The 24,062-nt window shown below is 37.7% G+C and overlaps 1 long non-coding RNA gene across 1 annotated transcript; it reads right to left on the reverse strand.

Annotated features, from left to right (window-relative positions):
* Positions 1 to 10,882: 10,882 nt before the first annotated feature.
* On the reverse strand, positions 10,883 to 18,553 carry LOC140828440 (uncharacterized). The gene is made up of 3 exons (XR_012117202.1): positions 18,446 to 18,553; positions 17,863 to 17,922; positions 10,883 to 11,059 (listed from the first exon to the last, which is right to left on the reverse strand). It is a non-coding gene; the product is annotated as an uncharacterized lncRNA (long non-coding RNA).
* Between the last annotated feature and the right edge of the window lie 5,509 nt (positions 18,554 to 24,062).

The raw sequence follows: 24,062 nt of genomic DNA on the forward strand, positions 1-24,062 counted from the left end.
AATAATTAAACATAGGACTAAATCCGAAGGGGGGGAATTTAGGGAAAAAGGAATGTACGGTGACTTATTTTAAAGAAAAGATTCATAACTCAATTTACATAAATGTCTTTCAGTTTAAACAAAAATATATCATTAAATTTGATTTAGAAACCCTTAACATTGTATTCATTTTCATTTCAAGCGATTCTAAATCTCTTTTCCGTCGACTCGTCCTCAAGACAAATAGTCTATCACGATTATTTCGATTTATTGAAATTAATCAATTTACTTAAAAACAAATAAGTCGACCAAAATTTTGGTCCACTCATACCAAGATTAGTCTTGGTCGACCGATCAAGTGATCGACCCACCAAGAAATTTCTTGGGCTTGGTCGACCACTTCCAAACAATTGCCCAAACAATTGCTTGGGTCGACCAAGACCAAAATTTTGGTCTTGGTCGACCACTTCCCAGCAATTGCTTGGGATGGGTGGGTCGACCAAGACCAAAATGGGTCTTGGTCGATCCACTTGGGTCTTGGGTCGACCCAAGTGATTGTTTAATTTAGGTCTTGGTCAACTCACGCTTGAGTTGGTCGACCTAATGGGTCCATCCTCGTTTGGTCGGTGATTTGTGGGTCGATCTATGTTAATATTTAAGAATCATTATCGGATTTGGTTAGTCATTTCTTCTATTGAGTTTGCGTCGATCTCTGGGTCGACCTATGTTGATTTCGGGTCGACCAAAGTTGTTTTTGGGTCGACCATTTTTCTAACACATGAATTGAAGGATAATTACATAATTTTGACCAATGTTGCTCGAAAATAGTAGATGTTTAATCCATTAATTGATTAACATATGAATCACGTAATTTCACATGTATGTTTTATAATGTTACATGTATTTATAATGTTACATGTTTTAATATACCATGTTACATGTTTTGACATATGAATCACAATTATGTTACATGTTTTCACATATGAATCAAAATTATGTTACATGTTTGAATATATAAATCACAAGTATGTTCCATAATGTTATATGTTTTAGCTTATTATGTTACATGGTTTGACATATAAATCACAATTTCACAACTATGTTACATGTTTTAGCATAAAAATCACAATTACATGTTTTAACGTATGGATCATAATTTCACAATTATATTGCATGTTTTGACATATGAATCACAATTTCACAATTATATTACATGTTTGAATATATAAATCACAATTACACAATCATAAGTGTTGTTATATAATGTTATATGTTTTAGCTTATTATGTTATGTAAAGGCCCTAAAACTCCTTGCTTGAAAATTTGCGGAAAATTTTTAATTTTTCGCAAATTTTAAAGCAAGAAGTTTTAGGGCCTTTACAGTTGGTATCAGCGCGGTGGTTCTGTATAGGGTTACACTACTACTGACCGCGAGAAGCTCACGAAGCCACGTCTTCGGTCTGTAAGTTTTACAGTTCAGCATTTTATTTAAAGCACAAATTACTTTGACAGCATGCTTCCATGAATTAGTTTACAATCAGATCTTTTCAGTATTTCAGTATTCATTTAAAATAAATTATGGAATTATGCATGTTGGGTACGTTTGGAATTGGACATGTCTAAGAATTCGAATATTGGACTTTAGTAGAGGTTGAAAATGATTTGACTATATTAATTTTTAGTTCAGTATTGTTGATGTCCTCTTTATGGGTTATAAGTTATTCTTGAAATTATGAATGCTGTTGAGACTTGTAGAATTTCTAAGAAATTATTAATGGTTCTTGGTTGCTAGTCGAGTAAAATTTTGAGGATTTCATATAAGCAATAGCGAGCCTGGCTTGTGGTTGCAGCGTAGTTGTCGTTAGACGTTAGACGTAAAATTTTCGAGTAAAATTTTTGAGGATTTCATGAATAAATACGAGGTCGTTAGACGTAGTTGTCGCATTTTAGAAATTTAATTGCATAAATTTGCCTAAGAAAAATCCATTGCATATTTTCATGGCATTTTTAGGTTGCAGCGAGCCTGGGGACGATCCATTCCAGTTGGTAAAATTTCAGGATATTTTCATTATCGTCAGTTAATTATTTTACATGCATGAAAACAGAAAAATGATTATTTTTGAGATTTATGCGATATGGCTTGTGGTTCATTCACTATGTGGGAGCATTATTATTATTTATACGGTCGCCAGTGACCGCTCAGTTCAGGTTGGTACCATCGGGTCTTCAGTGACCGCTCAGTTCAGGTTGGTACCATCGGGTCTTCAGTGACCGCCAGCTCAGTTCCAGGCTCCCCGGTAGTCAGTTACCGATCAGTTCAGCTTAGTGCAGTGGCCACAGGCGTAAAACATAATCTCAACAGAAAATTTTACCAGTTATTTCAGTACAGGCTCCAAGGAGCAAATATTTTTACTATGATTATCAGTTCAGTTATGCACGTATTATAATTGCTCAGATCAGTTTAATTTCAGCATGATTACAGATCATTTTCAGTATGCCTCATGACATGATATTTTACCCCATGTATATTTTACTTCAGATTTTATTCGTTACCTGCGATATATGCATGCTGAGTCTTTAGACTCACTAGACTTGATTGTTGTAGGTGTTGATGAGGTTAGGGCCGAGGGCGGGGACCGGTGAGCCAGCTTGGGTCGGCAGTAGTGGCACCCGAGGACCTCAGTGCAGCAGTTGCTATTTTATTTCTCAAACAATATTTTTATCAGTCGTTAAATATTTTTAAATTGTGATTTTTGGCAACTTTATTTTCTTCCGCTGCGATATTTTAAACTTTGACTTTGTTTATCAGTTGACTTTATGAAAGTGGACATTTAAGTTCTTTTAAAAAAGAAAATTTTTAATTTTCCGCAAATTTTAAAGCAAGCAGTTTTAGGGCCTTCACACTTCTTGCTTTAAAATTTGCGAAAAATTAAAAATTTTCTTTTTAAAAGAACTTAAATGGCCTTTCTCATAAAATCAATCGGTGAATCAAGTTCAATGTTTAAAAATAAAGCAGCAGAAGAAAATAAAGTTTGCCAACAATTTAAATTTAAAAATATCCACGACAAAAAAAATTGTTTGCGGAATAAAATAAACACTGCTGCACTGAGGTCCTCGGGTGCCACTACTGCCGACCCAAGCTGGCTCACTGGTCCCCGCCCTCGGCCCTGACCTCATCAGTACCTACAACAATCAAGTCTAGTGAGCCTAAAGACTCAGCATGCATATATCGCAGGTAACGAGTAAAATCTGAAGTAAAATATTCGTGAGATATGCTGAAAATAATCTGTACTGAGCAATTAAATTACGTGCATAACTGAACTGATAATCACAGTAAAAATATTTGCTCCTTGGAGCCTGTACTGAAATGACTGGTAAAATTTTCTGTTGAGATTATGTTTTACGCCTGTGGCCACTGCACTAAGCTGAACTGATCGGTAACTGACTACCGGGGAGCCTGGAACTGAGCTGGCGGTCACTGAAGACCCGATGGTACCATCCTGAACTGATCGGTCACTGGTGACCGGGTGGTACCAACCTGAACTGAGCGGTCACTGGCGACCGTATAAATAATGCTCCCACATAGTGAATGCACCACAAGCCATATCGCATAAATCTCAAAAATAATCATTTTCTGTTTTCATGCACGTAATATAATTAAATAACATAATTAAATATGAACAACTTCGATTTTCTTGCATTAAAATCATGTACTTGCGATATTTAAAAATATCTATATGACTTGATTGAAGAGTCAAAGGAGATATAAACATGCCTTGGTTCGTTTGATGGAAAAACGAAAGGATGCGACGACTCGGCGCGGAGGAGGTGGAGCGCTTTCTATTCTACCTTGTTGCTCGATCTTTCTTTCCTGTATCTAGCTATGAGGGTCATGAAATTCTACTCTGAAATGTCTCTAAATTTCGTGCAAGGCGGAGGGGAATAAGTGGTTATGGGAGTGAGGAGGATAGGTGCAAGATATAAGGAAGATATCAAGACCAAGTCTTCATGCATTTGAATTTTGAATTTGAATTGCTATCAAATGATCTCTTGGGTGGTTCTAGAGTATAGTGGCCGATTTTATCATGCCAATCAAGGGTTAGGATAGTGGTCTAGTATTAATTAATTAAGGTGGAAAAATAGCTAAAAGAATTAGCATGTTAATCAACCAAGAATGGGTCAAAGGTGAGTTGGCAAGTCCTAGTTTGTTCTTCTAGGGGTGTGGCCGAAAATCTACAAATAAAATGAGTGGGAAGTGTTGGTTATCTAGTCAACTAATAATCCTTGAAATCCTTACTAATCCTTTAATTAATTTAGTGAGCTAACCCCTTAATTAAGCAACTTAAATGGGCTTATTTCTTAATCACCTCAAGCAACTTAAATTAAATCCTCACACCTTCTTTTTAACTTAAATGAACTTACTTGCTAGCTAAATTAACTTCTGGAAATATTTCTCAAATTTTAAATTCTATCTCAAAACTCCAACTCCGGTCCGGCCTCACTGAAATAACTGAAATGCTAAAAATCAACTACTGAACTGAAATAATAAAATAATTAACTTCAAAGAAATGCATTTAAAATAATCATGCAATGAAGTCAATTAAATTTTAAAAATCTAGAATTATGCATGGCTTATACGTAGACTGATTTACGGGTTCTACATGTTACATGTTTTGATATATAAATAACAATTTCACAATTATGTTACATGTTTTTACATAAAAATCACAATCACATGTTTTAACATATGGATCATAATTTTACAACTATATTGCATGTTTTGACAAATGAATCACAATTTCACAAGTATGTTACATGTTTTCACATATGAATCACAATTTCACAATTATGTTAAATGTTTGAATATATAAATCACAATTACATAATCACAAATATGTTCTATAATGTTATATGTTTTAACTTATTATGTTACATGTTTTGACATATAAATTACAATTTCACAACTATGTTACATGTTGTAAGGCCCGAGATTTTATTATCTTAATCCGAGATTATTTAATTTATGAATTTTGGGAATTTTGAGTCATATTCCATGGTTTTACAATTTCATAGGATTGAGATTGAATTAAAAAGAGTTGTGAGGACCAAATTGCAAATAGTAAAGATTTCAGGGGCTAAAAGGCAATTAATGGAATTGAGTGGGACACTTTTCCTCACCATGCAAATTGATATAAAATATTCATTCCTTCACAAACGATTTCAGCCAAGGAAACGAGAAGAATTCTAGGAAATCCCACGAGACTTTATTTTGATTTAAATTGCGATTTTGCAAGATCCGTCTATCAGAATTTGATTCCGGACAAAGTACTGTACTCCTCTTGCTACGAGCTACAACTGGACGTAAGTTTTATTGAGTTTTGGTATCATTTGAAAATATGATGTTGTAGGAATTTGATATGATTCATATATGATGTTCATGATATGTTAGACATCATAGAATCGAAGTTAGATCGAAGAACAGACTGATTATGGAATTGTTATGAATTTATGATTATATTGATTGGAAATGGGACAGATTTGGATTATGGATTGATTATGGACTGTACCAGATATGGGTTATGATTTGTAATTGATATATGTTGATTTGGTATTGACGGGAATATCGAGATTGTGTCATTATGCTGTTGAATTGAATTAAATTCAGATTAATCAGATTCAGTGTTGCATTGAGAATGGAATATTGATATTAGTATTCTCGATATGTCATTTCAGATTTACAGAGACAGTCTTGAGTTCAGAACTGATATTGTTTCAGACTGAGACTACGAACGAAAGGTATAAGTCAATGTGTATTGGGAGATCGACTTGAGTCGGTTTAGACTTGAGTTTTCCTAAATCACATATTCTACTTTATTGCATTGATATTTGCATTAATTTGATTGATGTACTTGTTCTCTTGATTTATAGATAACAGGTATTAGAAGAGTAATCTTATGACAAAAGTGCCTGTTAGAGGTGGGATCGCCACGGGCACATTGCACGATGTCATGAGATAGTGTATTGGTGGTAGTGCCATAGTCTGTCACCGGATAATTGGCTATCAATGTGGATAGAATTATAGCTCTTTCTATTACTGGTGATCGGTACTGTATCGATGTGGATAGAATTATAACTTCTTCTATTACTGTTGATCGATGTCATATCGATGTGGATAGAATCGGAGTTTCTTCTATTACTGGTGATCGATACTATACCGACGTGGATAGAATCAGAGCTTCTTCTATTACTGGTGATCGATGCTATATCGACGTAGATAGAACTGGAGTCTTTTCTATTACTGTTGGTTGATATGGAATGCCAATGTCTGGAAACCGGGATCCCTAGGCTAGGATTGAGTCTAGTCAGAGTCGTGGAGTCACGAGCATTGTCGACAGTTTGATATTGATTATGTTTCAGCTTTTGATATATAATTGCTGTTATCTGTCCATGCTTTTATGTTTATCATATGATTGCATGTTTCGTTGATTTATACTGGGATTATATTCTCACCAGAATTATCCGGCTGTTGTCTTGTTTGTATGTGTACTTGACAACAGGTGGGACAGGTTCAGGGTCCAGGAGATGAGGAGAGATCGTGATTAGAGTGGAGGCTCCGGACTTGGATTAGAGATAGGGTTTGGACACTTGACATTAGATGTTAAACCTTAGTTAGTTGAATAAATGTATGTGGTACATGACTAGTACTTTTATATACTAATATGTATATATGTTTTATGTCACTACGTTCCGCATTATTTTTTAAAAAAAATTTAGACCCTGTTTATTATAATTGTTTTAATTAGTCCCAATGATGATTAAGAACATGATTAGCATCCGGGTCCCCACAACAGGTGGTATCAGAGCGATAGATCCTTGCGACTGAGTTAGAGGCTAGTGAGCGGGGTAGATTGAGGTTTTCTTTCCTGCTTTTGATTGCTAGCATGAATTCCTATTTTAATACATGTTTGCCTGAATATCTTATTTTGATATGGTATTGTGTATTATTTGGAATGGATCAGCTGTAAGATGATCCGAGGAAGATTGACACTGATATGTGGTAAGTGGAAGTAGAACCTCTTCGATTATGAGATATGCCTCCGAGAAGAGTACCTGAACAGGGTAGTACTTCAAATCCTCCCATGGATGTGACAGCTACTCCCATGGAGAAATTGTTGAAAAGGTTCCAGTCTTTCCATCCACCAACCTTGAAGGGTACGGAGAATTCCGTGGAATGTGAGAGCTGGTTGGATGATATTGAAATGATGTTCGAATCTTTGGAGTATACTGATGAGAAGAGGGTGAAACTGATCGGACATCAGTTGCATGACGTTGCCAAAAACTGGTGGATCACGACGAAACGGGCATTGGAACAACGAGGTACGACCATTAACTGGAATGTGTTTAAGGCTGAATTTTATCAAAGGTTCTTTCTAGTTTCATATAGGAAGGTCAAGGGATCCGAGTTCGCCAACTTGAGACAGAGCCAACTAAATATCGAGGAATACGTGGCCAAGTTCTCTACTCTGCTCCGATTTGCTCCTCATGTGGCTGAACATGATGAGGCCGTTGCGGACCAGTTCATAAATAGCCTAAATCCTGAAATCTTTACCTTGGTGAATACCGGGAGGCAAAACAATTTCACTGATGCCTTGAATAGAGCCAAGGGAGCCGAAGCCGGTCTGATGAGACAGAGAGAGGCTTCGTTTGTGCCTTCAGCACCGAGATCACAGCTGCCTCCACCAGCTCCTCGATTTGAGAGCAGCAGTGGTAGTGGGAAGAAAGACTTCCTGAAAGCTAAGGGGAAGAAATTCAAGAAAGCTGGAAGTAGCTCATCCAGTTCAAGTGGCTCTAGACAGGCTGGTCAGGGCCAGCGTTATACAGGACCCTACTGTAGCACTTGTGTAGGGAAGCATTCCACCGAACAGTGCCGAGGAGTGTTCGGCAACTGCCGCATTTGTAAACAGCAAGGACACTTTGCCCGAGTATGTCCACAGCGAGGTGCTCAGGGATCCTAGCCCGCTGAGTCATCTGGATCAGTGGCTCAGACAGGAAGACGATCTTCTACCGTTCATTTCTTTCAGCCAGCACCGTCTACTCAGTCACAGCAGAGGCCAGGAGGGAGCCAGACAGCGAGCCAGCCTCCTAGACAGCAGGCCCGACTATTTGCTTTGACTGAGGAGCAGGCACAGGATGCACCTGATGATGTCGTGGCAGGTAAATGTTTTATTTCTGGTTATCCTGTATATGTATTGATTGATATTGGTGCATCACATACTTTTATTTCTGAGAGGTTTGCATGGAGTCATGCGTTACCTATTGAGTCATTGTCTGCGGTAGTGTCTGTCTCTTCTCTGTTAGGGACATGTTTGATACCGATGAAGTCTGTGAAATCTTGTATGCTGCAGTACGATGGGCATACGATTGAACTAGACTGTATTGTGCTTGGTATATCTGATTTTGATTGTATTATCGGTATCGATACGTTGACTAAGTACCGAGCTACAGTTGATTGTTTCCACAAGATAGTGAGATTCAGACCTGAGATGGCTGAGGAGTGGAAATTTTATGGTAAGGGTTCTCGTGCCAGAATTCCTTTGATATCTGCTATGAATATGACTCGATTGTTGCAGAAAAGAGCGGATGGATTCCTGGTTTATTCAGTTGATTTACTGAAATCGAGTCCATCATTGACGGATTTTCCAGTGGTGTGTGAGTTTGCTAATGTCTTTCCAGATGAAATTCTTGGATTGCCTCCGATACGAGAGATCGATTTCAGTATTGAATTGATGCCAGGAACAGTTCCGATTTCGAGAGCTCCATTTCGAATGGCACCGATCGAGTTAAAAGAGTTGAAAGAACAGTTGGAAGATTTACTGGCCAAGGGGTATATCAGACCTAGTGTATCTCCTTGGGGTGCTCCCGTACTGTTCGTGCGGAAGAAAGATGGGTCGATGAGACTTTGTATCGACTACCGGCAACTGAACAAGGCAACAGTAAAGAATAAATATACATTGCCTCGTATTGATGATTTGTTTGATCAGTTGCAGGGTTCTTCAGTGTATTCCAAGATCGATCTGAGATCTGGATACCATTAACTGAGAGTCGGGGATTCTGATATCTCAAAGACAGTAATCAGAACCAGGTATGGACATTATGAGTTTATTGTCATGCCTTTTGGGTTAACGAATGCACCGGCGGTATTTATCAGAAATATTTGGATGATTTTGTTATCATATTCATTGATGATATATTGATTTATTCAAAGAATATGTGTGAGCATGCTGAGTCGTATCGGAGGCAATCCAGGAATTTCATCTGGAAAGACATCAGCAAACTCACATACCACTGGCAAATCCGCCAATGATGGACTCGATTTCAGTATTGAATTGATGCCAGGAACAGTTCCGATTTCGAGAGCCCCATATCGAATGGCACTGATCGAGTTAAAAGAGTTGAAAGAACAGTTGGAAGATTACTGGCCAAGGGGTATATCAGACCTAGTGTATCTCCTTGGGGTGCTCCCGTACTGTTCGTGAGGAAGAAAGATGGGTCGATGAGACTTTGTATCGACTACCGGCAGCTGAACAAGGCAACAGTAAAGAATAAATATCCATTGCCTCGTATTGATGATTTGTTTGATCAGTTGCAGGGTTCTTCAGTATATTTCAAGATCGATCTGAGATCTAGATACCATCAACTGAGAGTCAGGGATTCTGATATCTCAAAGACAGCATTCAGAACCAGGTATGGACATTATGAGTTTATTGTCATGCCTTTTGGGTTAACGAATGCACCGGCGGTATTTATCAGAAATATTTGGATGCTTTTGTTATCATATTCATTGATGATATACTGATTTATTCAAAGAATATGATTGAGCATGTTGATCATCTGAGGACTGTGTTGAGAAATTTGAGGACGGAGAAACTGTATGCTAAATTGTCGAAATGCGAGTTCTGGTTGAAACAGGTAGTATTTCTGGGTCATATTATATCTGGAGACGGGATATCAGTTGATCCCAGTAGGTTGAGGCAGTGATTTCTTGGCCGAGACCGACATCTGTACCATAAATACGCAGCTTTATGGGTTTGGCAGTGTGGCGCCCCAAATCTCGCCACGTAATCATGCAACATGTGACGTCATATGCATAAAAAAATTCTTTTCAACGACGTAATAATATAATGCATATACGACAAAAATAGTGCAATCACCACACTATCTACGTCAATGCAGCAGAAACAGTATAATAAATACACACATACAACTCAAATAAGACAATAAGCTATACTGTCTCTATCTACTGTCAACTACAGGACTGTTTGACTAGACACACCTAGTCCTTCACCACTATCATGTCTCACGCATAGTCCTGTAACCTGCCTAACAGAAACAGCCCCCAAAGGGTGAGCATATACAACAATCATCATCGTAATACATAACAGTTATATTAACAACAACATAAGATATAACTGAAATGATAACAGAAATACCCTCTTTGCCATTTCTGGACAATCAGCCATCAACAATCTCAACAACATCACACTGCAACAATAACATCGACGATACGTCGCACCCCAACTCCGGCGACAGCAATATCGTCGAACGGACAACAACATCGACGATACGTCGCACCCCAACACCAGCGACAGCAATATCATCGAACGAATAACATCAACGATACGTCGCACCCCAACTCCGGCGACAGCAATATCGTTGAACGAACAACAACATCGACGATACGTCGCACCACAACACCGGAGACAGCAATATCGTCGAACGAATAACATCAACGATACGTCGCACCCCAACTCCTGCGACAGCAATATCGTTGAACGAACAACATCAACGTGACAATATCAACGAGACGTCTCCCAACAACGATAGTCAACAATATCAACAATACTAATCAACAACAAATATAATATCAAATCACCCAATTCCGGTGATTTATCATCGTTCAACGCAATAGTATTCATCAATACTAAACAATAACAACATATGCTCGTACGTCAACACGTACCTGATAATCGAGTATATATAAAATCTGGCTATTTCTTTGATCCCGAGGCTTGTGATGTATCTAAATAATTCAACAACAATATCAGATCATTGTTACCGTATCAACACAATCATAACAGCCTCAATATACAACATTAAATAGCCCAATAACAATTAATTCAACAAAATATAAAACTCGATTATAAATTTGTATTGTTCAACAATTTAATAATCCGGTGTATTTAATTCACAATACTACCATCAAATACACCCTAATTAATTAACTTCAAATAATAGACTATTTTACAACATCCGGCAAATTGCGAAAACTTTATATCAACGTGTAGCCTATACTTCGTAGACTCCGAATATATAATCAGAATTAATAACAACTGACAAACAACTCTTCAATCTCAATCCAAACATTAAAAATCCCTAATTAAAATAAATTAGGAATAATTCAAAACAACAACACAATAATCTTCTCTACTTCGTTAAAACCATACACTATTCAACAATCTTCAATTTCTGTATGATTTGATAATTTATCGGATTTATTCCAGAAATCGAAGAATTTCAAATATCACCAAAACTATAAAATTTATACCTCAAATCAAAGACCTGGTGTCAACGATTCCAGAACTGAAGTCGGTTCGTCAATTGGATAAACTGATAAGTCGCACGATCGAAAATAAAATCGAAATTCTATTTTCCTCTCACCTCTCACCTCACGTCTGTCTCCTTGCCGAGTTCGGTGGAATTCATTTTTGAATGAATTCCACCGACTAATGCATTTCTTTTTTTTTTTAATTTTTTTAAAATATTATATTATATTATATTATATTAATAATATAATATAATATAATATAATATAATATATAATATTTAACATTTTAACATCGGTATATCCCTTGAACCAGTCAAACGATCAAATTTTCCAAAACTCAAAACATGAAACTTCTATATCTTTGAGTTTTCTACGGTATATCCAAATTTCAAATCATTTGGACTTCATATGATCAAGATATGTCATATTTCATTCTTTAAAATTCATTAATTATTTAGTAATCTCACATTACTAAATCAACAACTTGTGATATTTACTTCAGACATTACATTTCTACCCCCCTTAAATGAATTTCGACCCCGAAATTAATCAACAACAGTAATAACATGCATAAATAAAGATATGTCATACCATCAGAATAAGTAGGGGTAGAGCTCCCTCATATGCCGCTCTGTCTCCTAAGTGACCTCTTCGACACCTCTATGCTCCCACTGAACCTTCACCATCGGTATAAGCTTACTACGAAGCTTCCGTTCAGATCGATCCAAAATACAAACTGGTCTCTCAACATAAGACACATCATGATCTAACTGAACCTCAGAAATATCTAATACATGTGAAGGATCCGGCTCATACTTCCCCAACATCGACACATGAAATACATCATGAATACCAGATAAAGATGGAGGTAGAGCCGATCGGTAAGCCAAAGTGCCTACCCGCTGCAATATCTCATACGGGCCAACATACCTCGGTGCCAACTTTCCTTTCATACCAAATCGCACAGTGCCACGAAATGGAGACACTTTCAAAAATACTCGATCGCCCTGCTGAAACTCTAAGGGTCTTCGTCTTTTATTTGCATAGGCGGCATGTCTGTCTTGAGCTGCTTTCAATCGCTGCTGTATCAACTTTACTTTCTGTTGCATCTCATAAATCATATCAGGACCTGTGACTGCAGCTCGATCAACATCATCCCAGTATAACGGAGATCTACAACGTCTCCCATACAATGCCTCGAATGGAGCCATCTGAATACTACTCTGATAACTATTGTTATACGCAAACTCTACCAATGGAATAGATGACTGCCAAGAAGATTTAAAATCCATAACATAAGCACGCAACATATCCTCCAGCGTCTGAATAGTACGCTCAGTCTGACCATCTGTCTGAGGATGATAAGCTGTACTCAATCTCAACTCTGTCCCCATCGCAGTCTGCAGTCCTTCCCAAAAATGAGAAGTAAATCGAGGATCTCTATCAGATATAATAGACACGGGAATCCCATGCAGTCGTACAATCTCTCGTATATACAACTGTGCCATCATCAAGTACGTACTACTCATGCTATAAGGTATAAGATGTGCAACTTTCGTCAATCGATCAACAATCACCCAAATAACATCAATAGTTCCAGTACTTCTTGGCAAATGAGTAACAAAATCCATCGATATGTGCTCCCATTTCCAAGTCGGTACTTCTAAACTCCTCAACTCACCTCCTGGCCTTCTCCTCTCAGCTTTGATTTGTTGAAAATTGAGACATCGACATACAAAATCAATCACATCACGTTTCATTCCCTTCCACCAAAACTGAGAGCGTAGATCCTTATACATCTTCTTGCCACCAGGGTGGATAGAATATCGACTACAATGTGCACGCCGCAACAGACCCTGACGCAACTCAGATATATCAGGAACTACCCATCTATCATTTATCCTCAAACTGCCATCATCAGCGACTCTAAAACGAGTATCTTGTTTCTGAGAAACTAACTCCTTCCATTGCTGAACTCTCTCGTCTGTCATCTGTGCATCACGAATACAACCATATATATTAGGTTCAGCTAATAAGGTAGATACTTGGATAGGAGTCGTCGAGATATCAAAATCATATCCCAATGAACAACAAGACATCATCATAGCTGATAAACGACTCACATCCTCTGCAGTACAACTCACTTTACGACTCAATGCATCAGCTGTAAGATTGGCTCGACCAGGATGATATTCAATCGCACAATCATAATCCTTCAGCAAATCTAGCCACCGTCTCTGTCTCATATTCAACTCTGTCTGTGTAAACAGAAATCTCAAGCTCTTATGATCAGTATAAATCGTAAACGAGGTACCATATAAATAGTGTCGCCATATCTTCAACGCAAAGATAATGGCTGCCAACTCCAAGTCATGCACAGGGTACCTTATTTCGTGTGGTTTCAGCTGTCTCGAGGCATATGCCACAACATGTCGATCCTGCATCAAAACACATCCCAAACCATGTAATGATGCATTAGTATAAACAACAAACCTCTCATTTTCTGTAGGAATTGATAACACCGGTGCAGTCGTCAGTCGGTGCTTCAATTCCTGAAAACTCCTCTCACATGCTTCAGACCACTGAAATCGCACACCTTTCTGAGTCAACTGTGTCAAAGGCCTAGCAATCTTTGAAAATCCCTCGATAAATCGACGATAATAACCTGCTAAACCCAATAAACTACGGATCTCTGGTACAGATGTAGGTGCAGACCACTGTAACACTGCTTCGACTTTCGTTGGATCAACAGAAATCCCATCTCTCGATATAACATGACCCAAGAAGACCACTCGATCCAACCAAAACTCACACTTACTGAGTTTGGCATACAACTGTCTATCTCGCAACACCTGTAACACTGAACGCAAGTGCCTTGCATGCTCAGCCTCACTCCTGGAATATATCAATATATCATCAATGAACACAATAACAAACCGGTCGAGATAAGGCTGAAATACCCTATTCATCAAACTCATGAACACAACTGGAGCATTCGTCAACCCAAACGGCATAACTAAAAACTCATAATGCCCATATCTGGTCCTGAATGCTATCTTCTGAATATCCTCCTCTCTAACTCGTATCTGATGATATCCTGACCTCAAATCAATCTTCGAATATGCTGAGGTTCCCTGTAACTGATCAAACAAATCATCAATACGAGGGAGGGGATATTTATTCTTAATCTTTACCTTATTCAGCTGCCGATAGTCAATACAAAGTCGCATCGTTCCGTCTTTCTTTCTCACAAATAAGACTGGTGCACCCCAAGGCGATACACTAGGGCGAATGTATCCCTTGTCCAGCAAGTCCTGCAACTGGGCTTTCAACTCTCTCAACTCTGCTGGTGCCATTCTGTAAGGAGTACGAGAAATAGGGGAAGTACCTAGCATCAACTCGATCCCAAACTCCACCTCACGAGCTGGTGGGAAGCCTGGAATCTCAACAGGAAATACATCAGCAAACTCGGCAACTATAGGTATCTCCTCTATTCCCACATCCTTCTTCTTCTCTATCACATCTACATCATAAATAATATAACCCTCATGTCCATGCTCCAATAACCGAGACATCCGAATAGCAGATACCAACGGAACACGGGGACGAGAACCTTTCCCATAAAAAGTCCAACGCTCTTTATCATCGGTATAAAAGTATACTACCCGCTGATAACAATCAACCGTCGCACCATATCTCCTCAGCACATTAATTCCCACAATACAATCAAAATCAGTCATCTCTAGAATAATCATATCAGATCTCAGCTCATAGCTCTCATAAGAAATAATACCATCTGATATCATAGATACAACTGATATATCAACTCCAGAAGGTGTCGAAACAGAAAGAGGCATAGACAATGGAGACGAGCGCATATGATGCTCAACCACAAACCTCTTCGATATAAATGTATGCGAGGCACCAGTATTAATAAGAATATAAGCAGGATAAGAACATAAATAACACTTACCCGCTATCATCTCCTCTCGTGCCTCCTCTGCCTGCTCCCGGGTCAAAGCATACACCTGTGCCTGAGGCGGACCAGCTCCCTGCATACGTGGCTGTCCTCCAGAAGGTCGCGGTGTAGACTGCTGAGGCTGTCGTCCTCCTCTCCCTGAGGATCTACATCTATCACTACTGGGCTCTCACTGTCCCTCACGTCTAGGACACTGTCTGGCTATATGGCCCACACCGCCACACTCAAAACAGGTGATCTCGGTCTGTGTACACTGTTTGATCAGATGATGTCCCCCACAACGAAAACATCTCACTGCTCTGGACTCTCCTCTCTGCCCCTGAACAGACTGAGAACTGCCCCCACGACTATCAACAAGTCGTGAATCAAATCGACGCTTCCCAGATGATGCTGAAGAAGAAGATGAACCTCTATGAGATTTAAAAGACTGTCCCTGCGGTTGCAATGACTCCCTAGTCGGCTCTGATAATCGTCCCTGAGCCCCATACTCCTGCATAACCAACTCAGCCATCTCAGCCCTCGTCACTGCATCCTCAAATGATACCGGGTTATTTTATTGCACACGATCAAATAACTCCAACTTCAACCCTTTCAAGAAATGCCTCATCTTCGCATGAACATTCGTAGCAACATGTGGCACATATTTCAACAATGCAGAATATCGAGTCTCATACTCAGCAACATACATACTACCCTATCTCAAATCCTCAAATTCTTTCTCTTTCTTCTGTCTGGCTGCTATAGAAAAATATTTATCAAGAAAACGAGAGCGAAACACATCCCAATCAACAGTACGGCCCTGAGCTCTCAATCCGGCCTCAGTCGTCTGCCACCACAATAGTACATTCCTCGAAAGCTGAAATGTAGCCAATCGTAACCAAGCAGACCTAGCACACGGAGCGGTCACAAAAATCTGCTCTATCCTCTTATTCCACTCCTCTGCTCGCTCACCCGTCTCAGAACTATCAAATCTCGGTGGAAGATAACTGCTAAACTGTGCCAAAGTCAACTCACCAGGCAGTAAAGGCTGATCTGCAGGTGCCTGTCCCATAGGAGGAGGTGGCAATGGATTCATCTGCCCAAACCCACTGTCAACCTCGTCTGTTTCCTCGTGTGGATGTACCTGTTCTCTAGCTGCCATCACTGGAAATCAAATTGTTAATCATAACATTTAACAATTACAATCCAGTAATCATCATCACAACTTTCGCACGAAAGCACACGCAACTAAAGAACAATCAATCCCATCGAGAAATCATCAATAACAAGTCAAATGCACAGACACACGCAGATAATATCGTCATCTAACTCTCTCATCACAAACCCAACTCCTAACCATCCCAGACATATATCATATACTTTGATACCACCAAATGTGGCGCCCCAAATCTCGCCACGTAATCATGCAACATGTGACGTCATATGCATAAAAAATTTCTTTTCAACGACGTTATAATATAATGCATATACGACAAAAATAGTGCAATCACCACACTATCTACGTCAATGCAGCAGAAACAGTATAATAAATACACACATACAACTCAAATAAGACAATAAGCTATACTGTCTCTATCTACTATCAACTACAAGACCGTTTGACTAGACACACCTAGTCCTTCACCACCATCCTGTCTCATGCATAGTCTTGTAACCTGCCCAACAGAAACAGCCCCCAAAGGGTGAGCATATACAACAATCATCATCGTAATACATAACAGTTATATTAACAACAACATAAGATATAACTGAAATGATAACAGAAATACCCCCTTTGCCGTTTCTGGACAATCAGCCATCAACAATCTCAACAACATCACACTGCAACAATAACATCGACGATACGTTGCACCCCAACTCCGGCGACAGCAATATCGTCGAACGAACAACAACATCGACGATACGTCGCACCTCAACACCGGCGACAGCAATATCGTCGAACGAATAACATCAACGTTACGTCGCACCCCAACTCCGGAGACAGCAATATCGTTGAACGAACAACAACATCGACGATACGTCGCACCCCAACACCGGAGACAGCAATATCGTCGAACGAATAACATCAACGATACGTCGCATCCCAACTCCGGCGACAGCAATATCGTTGAACGAACAACATCAACGTGACAACATCAACAAGACGTCTCCCAACAACGATAGTCAACAATATCAACAATAATAAACAACAACAAATATAATATCAAATCACCCATTTCCGGTGATTTATCATCGTTCAACGCAATAGTATTCATCAATACTAAACAATAACAACATATGCTCGTACGTCAACACGTACCTGATAATCGAGTATATATAAAATCTGGCTATTTCTTTGATCCCGAGGCTTGTGATGTATCTAAATAATTCAACAACAATATCAGATCATTGTCACCGTATCAACACAATCATAACAGCCTCAATATACAACATCAAATAGCCCAACAACAATTAATTCAACAAAATATAAAACTCGATTATAAATTCGTATTGTTCAACAATTTAATAATCTGGTGTATTTAATTCACAATACTACCATTAAATACACCCTAATTAATTAACTTCAAATAATAGACTATTTTACAACATCCGTCAAATTGCGAAAACTTTATATCAACGTGTAGCCTATACTTCGTAGACTCCGAATATATAATCAGAATTAATAACAACTGACAAAACTCTTCAATCTCAATCCAAACATTAAAAATCCCTAATTAAAATAAATTAGGAATAATTCAAAACAACAACACAATAATCTTCTCTACTTCGTTAAAACCATACACTATTCAACAATATTCAATTTCTGTATGATTTGACAATTTAACGGATTTATTCCAGAAATCGACGAATTTCAAATATCACCAAAACTATAAAATTTATACCTCAAATCGAAGACCTCGTGTCAACGATTCCAGAACTGAAGTCGGTTCGTCAATTGGATAAACTGATAAGTCGCACGATCGAAAATAAAATCGAAATTCTATTTTCCTCTCACCTCTCACCTCACGTCTGTCTCCTTGCCGAGTTCGGGGGAATTCATTCGACTCAATGCATTTTTTTTTTAAATTTTTTTTAAATATTATATTATATTATATTAATAAAATAATATAATATAATATAATATATAATATTTAACATTTTAACATCGGTATATCCCTTGAACCAGTCAAACGATCAAATTTTCCAAAACTCAAAACATGAAACTTCTATATCTTTGAGTTTTCTACGGTATATCCAAATTTCAAATCATTTGGACTTCATATGATCAAGATATGTCATATTTCATTCTTTAAAATTCATTAATTATTTAGTAATCTCACATTACTAAATCAACAACTTGTGATATTTACTTCAGACATTACATGCAGGTTATTATCGCCGATTCATTAAAGATTTTTCGAGTATTGCCCAACCGATTACACAGTTGACTCAGAAGAATGCTCCATTTGTTTGGTCTGAGGAATGTGAGACCAGTTTTCTCGAATTGAAGAAAAGATTGACCAGTGCTCCTGTGCTGACGATTTCTTCAGGTACTGATGACTTTGTTGTTTATTGTGATGCATCTCACCGAGGATTGGGCTGTGTGTTGATGCAGCGAGGACATGTTATCGTTTATGCCTCGAGACAACTAAAACCACATGAATCTCGTTATCCAATTCATGATCTTGAATTGGCAGCCATAGTCTTTGCCTTGAAGATATGGCGACATTACCTCTACGGTGAGAAATTCGAAATTTATTCTGATCATAAAAGCTTGAAATATCTGTTTTCGCAATCCGAATTGAATATGAGGCAGCGGAGATGGCTGAATTTACTGAAAGACTTCGATTGTGAAATCAAATACTATCCAGGAAAATCTAATGCAGCAGCCGATGCACTGAGTCGAAAGGTATGTTCTTTATCCGTATCGAAGATAGGTGTCTCGAATTTGATAGAAGACTGCTGTTTGTCTGGATTAGCTTTTGAAACAGATTGCCAGTCTCTGAGATTATATACTATTAAAGCTGAACCAGAGCTGATTTTGAAAATTAAAGCAGCTCAGAAAGGTGATCAGAATATACAGAAGTCGATTGCTATGGTTAAAGCGGGACATCGATCGGAATATCAGATGCAAAATGGTATTTTGTATGTGAATAATCGTCTTGTTGTGCCGAATGTTTCGGAATTAAGACAGCGAATACTGTCAGAAGCGCACAACAGTCGTTTTAGCATTCATCCTGGTGGCAGGAAAATGTACAATGATTTAAAGACACAGTATTGGTGGAAACAAATGAGATCTGATGTTACTAAATTTGTAGCCAAGTGTCTGAATTACCAACAGGTGAAAGCTGAAAGGAAGAAGCCAGGAGGATTGTTGCAGAATTTGTCCATTCCTGAATTGAAATGGGATCACATTTCCATGGATTTTGTGACACAGTTACCACGTTCCTCCCGAGGCTGTGATGCGATTTGGGTCGTGATTGACAGATTGACCAAATCCGCATGTTTTATTCCATAAAAGATGACGTACAGATTTGATCAAATGGCAGATATCTATGTCAAAAAAGTTTTTAGACTGCACGGAGTGCCGAAGTCGATTGTCTCCGACCGTGATCCTCGGTTTACTTCGCACTTCTGGCAGAGTCTGCAACAAGCTCTCGGTACGAAGTTACATCTAAGTACCACATATCATTCTCAGACTGACGGACAGTCAGAACGAACGATTACATTGGAAGATATGCTGAGAGCTGTAGTGCTTGATTTTAGCACTAGCTGGCAAGATGCATTGCCACTTTGCGATTTTTTGTACAACAACAGCTATCAGACGAGTATTGAGATGGCCTTATTTGAAGCGTTGTACGGAAAGAAATGCAGATCTCCATTATATTGGGATGATATCTCTGAAGTTCCGGAGACTGGACCTGATATGATCAGAGATATGATTGAAAAAGTGAAGCTTATCGAGAAGAAAATGAAGGCAGCCCAGGACAGACAAGCCAAATATGCCAACCTTCGACGACGACCGTTGGTATTTGAGGCAGGAGATCAAGTGTTCCTGAAGATCTCTCCTTTCAGGGGTGTTGTCCGATTTGGGAAGAAAGGGAAGTTGTCTCCACGATACGTCGGTCCTTATGAGATTCTTGAAAAGATAGGAGATCGTGCCTATCGACTAGTATTGACGCCTTCGTTATCGGGAATACATGATATCTTTCATGTATCGATGCTGCTGAAGTATCTCCCTGATGATTCACATGTTGTTCAACCAGACGAGGCCGAACTTGATGAATCTTTGAGTTATGTCGAAAACCGATTCGGATTATCGATCGTAAAGAAAAACAGCTCAGAACAAAGACGATCCCTCTTGTGAAAATTCAATGGACTCGTCATGGCATTGAAAAAGCTACTTGGGTGACTGAATCAGACATGAGACAGGAATTCCCAGACTTATTTCTCTGATATGAGTATTTATTTCAGTTTCTGTTATTTTCTGATTTGATTGCCTGTGATATGATTGCTTGAGATTTCGAGGACGAAATCATGTCTCAGAGGGGGAGAATTGTAAGGCCCGAGATTTTATTATCTTAATCCGAGATTATTTAATTTATGAATTTTGGGAATGTTGAGTCATATTCCATGGTTATACAATTTCATAGGATTGAAATTGAATTAAAAAGAGTTGTGAGGACCAAATTGCAAATAGTAAAGATTTCAGGGGCTAAAAGGCAATTAATGGAATTGAGTGGGACACTTTTCCTCACCATGCAAATTGATATAAAATATTCATTCCTTCACAAACGATTTCAGCCAAGGAAACGAGAAGAATTCTAGGAAATCCCACGAGACTTTATTTTGATTTAAATTGCGATTTTGCAAGATCCGTCTATCATAATTTGATTCCGTACACAGTACTGTACTCCTCTTGCTACGAGCTACAACTGGACGTAAGTTTTATTGAGTTTTGGTATCATTTGAAAATATGATGTTGTAGGAATTTGATATGATTCATATATGATGTTCATGATATGTTAGACATCATAGAATCGAAGTTAGATCGAAGAACAGACTGATTATGGAATTGTTATGAATTTATGATTATATTGATTGGAAATGGGACAGATTTGGATTATGGATTGATTATGGACTGTACCAGATATGGGTTATGATTTGTAATTGATATCTGTTGATTTGGTATTGACGGGAATATCGAGATTGTGTCATTATGCTGTTGAATTGAATTAAATTCAGATTAATCAGATTCAGTGTTGAATTGAGAATGGAATATTGATATTAGTATTCTCGATATGTCATTCAGATTTACAGAGACAGTCTTGAGTTAAGAACTAATATTGCTTCAGACTGAGACTACGAACGAAAAGTATAAGTCAATGTGTATTGGGAGATCGACTTGAGTCGGTTTAGACTTGAGTTTCCCTAAATCACATACTTTATTTTATTGCATTGATATTTGCATTAATTTGATTGATGTACTTGTTCTCTTGATTTATAGATAGCAGGTATTAGAAGAGTAATCTTATGACAGAAGTGCCTGTTAGTGGTGGGATCGCCACGGGCACATTGCACGATGTCATGAGATAGTGTATTGGCGGTAGTGCCATAGTCTGTCACTGGATAATTGGCTATCGATGTGGATAGAATTATAGATCCTTCTATTACTGGTGATCGGTACTGTATCGATGTGGATAGAATTATAACTTCTTTTATTATTGTTGATCGATGTGGATAGAATCGGAGTTTCTTCTATTACTGGTGATCGATACTATACCGATGTGGAGCTTCTTCTATTATTGGTGATCGATGCTATATTGACGTGGATAGAATTGGAGTCTATTCTATTACTGTTGGTTGATATGGAATGCCAATGTCTGGAAACCGGGATCCCTAGGCTATGATTGAGTCTAGTCTGAGTCGTGGAGTCACGAGCATTGTCGACAGTTTGATATTGATTATGTTTCAGCTTTTGATATATAATTGCTGTTAGATGTCCATGCTTTTATGTTTATCATATGATTGCATGTTTCGTTGATTTATACTGGGATTATATTCTCACCAGAATTATCCGGATGTTGTCTTGTTTGTATGTGTACTTGACAACAGGTGGGACATGTTCAGGGTCCAGGAGATGAGGAGAGATCGTGATTAAATTGGAGGCTCCGGACTTGGATTAGAGATAGGGTTTGGACACTTGACATTAGATGTTAAACCTTAGTTAGTTGAATAAATGTATGTGGTACATGACTAGTACTTTTATATAATGAGATGTATATGTTTTATGTCACTACGTTCCGCATTATTTTAAAAAAAAATTTAGACCCTGTTTATTATAATTGTTTTAATTAGTTCCAATGATGATTAAGAACATGATTAGCGTCCGGGTCCCCACACATGTTTTAATATATGAATAACAATTTCAATGAATTACATGTTTTAACATATGGATTATAATTTCACAACTATATTTACATATTTTAACATATGAATCATAATTTTATTACATAATATTACATGATTTAACATATGAAACACATATTTAACTTGGGTCGACAAAGTAACATTTATCTACCAACTTGGGTCGACCCAAAGTTCCAGCCTTTTGAGTAGACCCAAAATTCCAGTCTTTTGGATCAACCCAAAATTTTATTGTTCGACCCAAAATTTTGTTGGTCGACCAAGTTGGTCCACCAAGAAGAAATTTCTTTTTCTTCTTGGTGGACAAAATGTTGGTCCACCAAGAAGAAATTTCTTCTTGGTCGATCAAGAAAAGTCTTTTTGATCGACAAAACTTAATTTTGATCGATCAATTTTTCTGGGTGAAAGGATAGATGGCTCGTAAATTTTAATTGGGGAATATTTGTTTCGACCGAGAAGAAAAAGAAGAGGACAATTAATTGATTAAGTTAAAAGTTTAATTACGGCTAATATAATAATCAGGAGTTAACTCCTTGTTTCTTAAAAAAAAGTTAGGAGGGTGTATTCATTTTATACTTTCAAAGACTTTTAATGACTTTTTTTAAATAATGGACTTTTGTGGAGTTGATGGATTTTTATTGACTTTTATGGAATCTAATAGAATTGTAAAACAAATTTCATAGACTCTTATAGACTTTTTTCAAGATTTTTGTAGACTTTTGTAAATTTTTTCATAGAATTATGTGAATTTTGTAGTTTATAATTGCGATTTATTTTTATTAATTTTTTTAAAATAATTATTGGACATAGATAACCTCTTCAATTTTAAATTAGTATTTTTATTTATGAATGTAAATGAATTTTACTTACTTAAATGTTAAATCAATTTAATTTGTGAAAAACGACAAATGAACTATCCAAATTATTGAAATCAAAATTTTAATTCTTTATGTCAATTCAACATATTAATGAACAATATTTTTATAAGTTCATAATAAAATTTTATTAAAAGAACACTCAAAATAATGAGTAGTCTTTTATAAAAAAATCTAATCATTACTAACAATTTGATCAATATCGTGTTACATTCCA

This window comes from Primulina eburnea, chromosome 3, assembly GCF_022965805.1.
Source record: "Primulina eburnea isolate SZY01 chromosome 3, ASM2296580v1, whole genome shotgun sequence".
Lineage (NCBI taxonomy): Eukaryota > Viridiplantae > Streptophyta > Magnoliopsida > Lamiales > Gesneriaceae > Primulina > Primulina eburnea.